We start from the raw sequence: 5,969 nt of genomic DNA, 5'->3' as shown, positions 1-5,969 counted from the left end.
TCATCAAATCGTCCAGTAATCCCTCCCAGACTGTCGAGTAGGGTTGCCGAATGATTTAAGAGATGTTATTGTCGACATTAACGTCACGGAAAGTGCGAAATTCAAAAGTTTAGAAATTCACATTCCACGGGATTACTACTGTATCCCTGTTCGCGCCAAGGCCGGAGACGTGGCAGCGTTGCTTTGAGTTGCCATGGCAATAGGGGAAGCGGTTACCGATTTGGTATTTTCTCAAATATTTATTCGTTAAAACATTTACTGTTCCTTTAGTTTCAAGATTTTTAAATATTTTCAGCGGCTGAAAATGATTCATTATGACCGGCAACAAATAATTTTTAATGGTTCTGTCACGCCTGGTGGACGCAATAAGAACGTGAAAATACCTTCGAAATGATAGGTTAATATGGCAAGGAGATACATCCGAGGCCCTTATCTCGAACGTGAGGCAGTTCGAGAGGAAAGTGGTTCGAACGTTTCTGAACGGACCAAACATTCGCTAACGTGGTTTGTCTTCCTCGAATTCGGGTGCGATGGCATTGGAATGTATAGTTTATTAATAAATGAAATCTAAACAGAGGGAATTTGCGTGAACGAGGACGGTTTTATCGTCGAATTTAGCGTGAGGCAGAGGCCAGCCTTCGGCCTCTCCAGGCACGTCCGAACCCCGCGAGCGGCCGCGTTCGAAGCGTCTCGTTCGTCGGGTCGTCGGCCAACAGCGTTGGGAGTTTTCCTTCGGCCACAGAGAACAGCTGATCCACGAAAACAACTCCTGACGACGACGACGACCACAACAACAAATTAACGACCCAGGTTCCGTGTCGAGCGGAGTGCCGAGGCCCTTCCGTTCCGAGGACGAGCAGGTACTCGTCGGGGTGTTGTGCGTCGAGGGGGACGACGAGGGCGATCGGTCGAGGAGGAGAAGGAAGGAGAAGGAGAGCAATGCAAGAGCTAAAGCACCAGGAGGAGGAGCAACATTGCTCCTCCTCCCTCCTCCTCCTCTCCCGTTCCTCCTCCTCCTTCGTGTAGTGGAATTACTTTGGGAATAATTAAAATAAAATTATTTTGACGTAATTCGTGTGAATTGCTGATGATTTCCCGTGAAAAGTGACTCTATTCCTCGTGCATTTTTTTTTTAGATTAGAAAATGGACTTTTAGTAATCGTCTCTCATATTAAAAGAAGTACCTAGTTGTAATATTTACATACTATAACCTATGAGACTTTGATATACCTACTACAAGGGCTTTTTCGAAGGTTGGTGGGAGAGCAACCACAACCTTCAGTTTTAGTTTTCAGGGAGATTTCTCCTGTGAATTTCTTTCATAGTGTCGGGAATTTCCGATGCCAGACTGGACGGGGCGATTCAACCCACGAACACGAAAGTGACTTATTATACCCAATGTAAGGATAAATGAGTCATGTGTCAGTTTTTTTTTCTTCAATTTATTGGCAAAAATAAATCCATCTCAAACAATCACCCTCACATAACAAACACTGACTCTACCAGAAAGAAAAGACGACGAACTGACTGTCCCCATACCTCAAAAAAAGAAAGAAAGAAAACTGACAAACTCACTGTTCTCCGTACCTGAAACACAAAACGTGAGGGCTACACGAGTATCCCGCAAACTCTAAGAAATCACTGGCACTTAGGCTATAGCTACAACTAACATTACGCCACTGCAGTATGCAAATGCCTATGCAGTTACTCACACCCGATCATTCAAACTTCAAATACATACCTAAGTTACACTTATAGTTGGCAATTGCCATACTATCTACTGGCTTAATTAGGAGACCAACCCACTCGTCTGTTTCGGACGGAATCCTTGGAAGGACGAGACTGCTTCCATCTTGCGACGGACCGACTTCCCGTCCAGGCGATTACTAATTAGGCCATTTCATTTTCACGTACTTGGGCTGAAGTACTTTAATTTTACTTATAACCACTCAAACAAGCGATAGTATTCTTTTGACGTGCTTTGTCAAGTAAGTTAGCGCCATACTATCAGGCAACGTAGATTCAGTGGGAGTTTCGAAGCGAAAAATCCTGTACACTATAGTTTTCGTGACAGTAACTGTAATCCTCTTGCAGTTTTTAAGATTAATAAATAGGTCTGTAATTGTCTTGCTGACATATAAGAGAACAATATTACCTATATGGGAGATTTTGATGACGAATGGTATTTTAAAGGTAGCTCGAAGTGCAAATCACAAAACAAGGACACATGACTTTCAAATTTGTTTTTTGGTAATTTTATTCCAGTTGGAACTGCAAATTACCATTTTTAAAATTGAAATCACTTAATGAAATGACTCAGAACTCAAAAAATAATGTTAGTGGCCTATTTACTATAACCTAGGTATATATGACCCATTTGCAGATTTTAGCTATTCAGGGGGAGTTAATACCGGCAGTCGACTTTATTGTTATTGTCATCATAATATGCCTTCTAAAGTGTAAAATGTCAGTTAATTTATGAAGATAAATGAGCCTGAAGGTTAGGTTAGGGTAATCACTTTTATTTTATCTATCTCAAGTATGCAGTTTCCCACTTTTTGTCTCCTATAATTGTGCGGTATTGCTTGATGCTTGAGTCAGTATGAATAGTCATGAGCCTACTGGTGCTTGAATTGTTGCAAAAAATTATCTTTGCAACAAAGATTTGTTACCAAAAGGTTTTTGTACACGAATTTTATGCTGCACTCACGCTTTACACCTAAACCTCAGGTAACATGCATACATTTTTCATTAGAATAATTTAGCCTTTCCTTGTTTCATATTTTGTTAAGCATAGTTGGAGCTTTTTGTTTGTATTTCACGAATAATTTAAGATCGATGAAGTTGCCTCAGACAGTTAAGAAAAACAAGTTTATGTTGCCACTAAAGAGTGTGAGAAATACGGTACGTACTACTCCTATTTCCTCCTTTGTACGTAATGTGCTAGTATCTAGAATATCAGGCCTTTATGTGTGATTTTTGCCTTGTTGAGGGGTAATGCCATCAGTGCATCTCAATACAATGTAGGCATTACTTGAGGTTCTTTGCAGTGTCCCTTTGGCCCCTAGCTGCAACCCTTTTTATTCCTCTCACTGTATTCTGCTCATATTCTCTTTCTTCCATCTGTCTTTCCAACCTCTCCTTGCAATTATTGTTTCATAGTTTAACTGGGAGGTTTTCCTCCTGTTACATCTCATCTTGAAAACACCTTTTTACTCTCAATTTCCCTTTCAGCAGTGAATGACCTTTGTTCCCAGTGCTTGGCCTGTGGCCTAAATTTTATATTCCATTCCATATACAGTCGTCGAAAATTCGTTTTAAGATCTGGTTACAAGTCAGCAGTATGTACTTACAACCAAAAATGGTCCGTCTCATTGGCAAATTTTTGAAGCCCCATAAGGAATACATTTAGGGTATGGAACTAAGCTCCATCAGTTCTTTATTGCAGAAGAATTAAAGACAAATATAAGCGATCAATTTGATATACATCACCTTCCCCTGCCTCGGCCGAAGGATGTTTATCTGCTAAAAGTTAGGATGTTAAAATTGTAACACTACGCATAGATTACTAAAGGTTAGGTTGGGACATACTCTCATATGATAAGGTTAAGAGGTCCCCATAAACAGTGCCGTAGGTTAGGTTAAGTTAGGATGGGGCCCTTTGTGCATGGCTATGGGTCTGGTCCAGGATGCTCATTCCTGCCAGATAGGATGTGGCACTCAAGGTTGGGATGGGGAAGATAAGTTAGGATTGTGGACCTTACTTTTAAGGACTTTGAAGATCACTGTTTATAAGGCAAATGTAAGGCTCAATGCAACTTGAATGAAATCTATTTGAATAATGTTATAGGCAAAAAATTTAACATAGTACTTCTTCATAGTACAAAATTAATGTATACAGTACATATGTATATGGTTTTGAAAAAATATAGAAAATAAAAATATTTTTTATCAGCATGCTTTAAAATATTTTTTGACAAAAACTTACCTTAATTTTTAAAAATGCTCCAATAAAAATCAGTTATTGTGCTTCCAAAACCAGCAGTGCTACATAAATGGGAAATACATCATGCTATAAAAGAAAAATATACTTCTAAACACGTAAGGTGTTATCCAGAGTGAAGGTATTGTAATTTTGTTAGGCGTTTAGATGATGGAGATTTATCCATGTATTTTAGGAACTAAATTCTGTAACTCAGTTATTTAATAAAATGATAAATATGCTAAGATATCTGATGGATTCAGAACAATAACTAGCACATCATGCTTGGGAGAATCAGGTGGAATTTTACACGTTTAATGTAATTCCTCAATGACGTAAGCTGTTCTATATATACTAGTACGTAATCACTTTTGGGGAGCTTATAACGAATCTCAGGGTTTTTGAATAGGGCATATGGAAATTCATGAAATTTGGGAATATTATCACCTGGACACAGCTGAAACTAACATCCATGTAAGATGATAACCTTGGGCATGTAACCTATTGTATGCAGTTCCACTTTGGGGACTTGGAATAGTACTTGTCACTGCTTTTTTTTTTTTTTTTTTTTACTTTTCAGAGCAGTTTTTATTTTTTTATTTTATTTTTTTTACAGGAAGCACCCATGCAATCTTGTTTAGAGTATATTTAGGAATTTCTGGTAACAATTTTGAAGTATTTATATAGGGCATGAGGTTGTGTTTTTCATGCCTGGGTTAGTGGTGTAGGAACCGAACCACATTAGATTTTAGGTTAATCTTTGAAAAGAATTTTTGTAATGAGTCCTTGGCAGTGTAGAGTATAAGAGTTATAGCAAAACCAATATGGTATGGGTTTTATGCAACAACCATCTCATTTCTATTTTTGCAGATGAACTTGGCGTTAGTGAGCAACACACCAATTTTGAGCGGCAATCTATACCAAGTGTTCGGAGAACTTGATATTGAAGAGGGAACCCCAGTTATATTGGTCAAGGTATGTTTCAAAATTTTATGTTTATTTGTTCATTGGAAATGTGAACTGTTGCTTTAAATAGTTATTAGTTGCTTATAAATTGATTAGTGTTGTCAGTGCGCAGGCATTACTTAAGGGTGTTTGCAGCATCCCTTCAGCCTCCAGCTGCAATCTCTCTCGTTCTTTTTACTGTACATATCCTTTCTCCCACTGACTCTGTTCATATCCTTTCTCCCACTGACTTTCCACCCTCTCTAATAGTTGAAAAAGAAAAAGATTTAATTTTTTAGACTTAAATTTTCATGCTTCAAAAATTAAATAAGGTATTCTTCAGTTAAGTGTTCAATCATAGTACTTGGGTGAATTGCACTGTATTGTAGATATTTGGTTAGATTAGAACTGTATTTAAACAGGGCACCTATTAATGGTAGAGTCTTGTATGAAAACTGTAAAGCTACACTAAATTAGGATTTTGACAGAAAATCACTTTTGTAAGTGGAGAGAGCTAGCTGGTATATTGTCAACTACTCGGTACCAACTTATGCAAAAATAGCATTCTCTCCTCAAAGTTCTATGAAAATGTACTGATCATTCTTCTCTTTTGCTGAGTACCATCGAACATAGGGACAGATAGGTGTTGAAAGAAAGTCCATTTAGGCAGCTACAAATATCTTTGGAATACTGCCAAAATTTTATAATTAAAAGGTAAGGAGTAAATGCTTTGTTAATTAAAGATAAAAAGACAATTAAAAATTTTATTTCTGGCTGAACTTACTAAAAGTTCAGGGAAGTGGCAGGCATTTCTACCAAAAGGCTAGACTTGAATAAATTGAGGCTTTTTACTGCTGAGGACCTCGGGATACACTAGATGCATGCGCGGGGATGCAGTCTTGCAGGTTACTGACGTCTTGATTGGTCGTGCGTAGATTTCATGAAGACTGAGAAAAGGGAGTAGTTTTCGGTAATGGGTTTGTTGTGAAACATGTTTTAAAATTTTTAGACTTTTGTGAGTGATGTTTTTCTTTACTTTCAG

At 38.0% G+C, this 5,969-nt stretch overlaps 1 protein-coding gene across 4 annotated transcripts in view; it reads left to right on the top strand.

Moving 5' to 3' along the window:
* LOC135213299 (uncharacterized) overlaps window positions 1-5,969 on the top strand; it is a 64,733-nt gene that overhangs the window by 35,090 nt on the left and 23,674 nt on the right. For 2 of the 4 annotated variants that reach the window (XM_064247296.1, XM_064247289.1), the window contains exon 2: window positions 4,853-4,957. The gene's annotated coding sequence lies outside the window, so the exon portion shown is untranslated. Of the gene's footprint in view, window positions 1-439; window positions 861-957; window positions 1,401-4,852; window positions 4,958-5,969 lie in introns of those variants that run through there. The other 2 variants (XM_064247283.1, XM_064247302.1) reach the window with 2 other exon arrangements.

Source organism: Macrobrachium nipponense, chromosome 19, assembly GCF_015104395.2.
Source record: "Macrobrachium nipponense isolate FS-2020 chromosome 19, ASM1510439v2, whole genome shotgun sequence".
Lineage (NCBI taxonomy): Eukaryota > Metazoa > Arthropoda > Malacostraca > Decapoda > Palaemonidae > Macrobrachium > Macrobrachium nipponense.
This window is presented reverse-complemented; position numbering and strand designations above follow the sequence as displayed.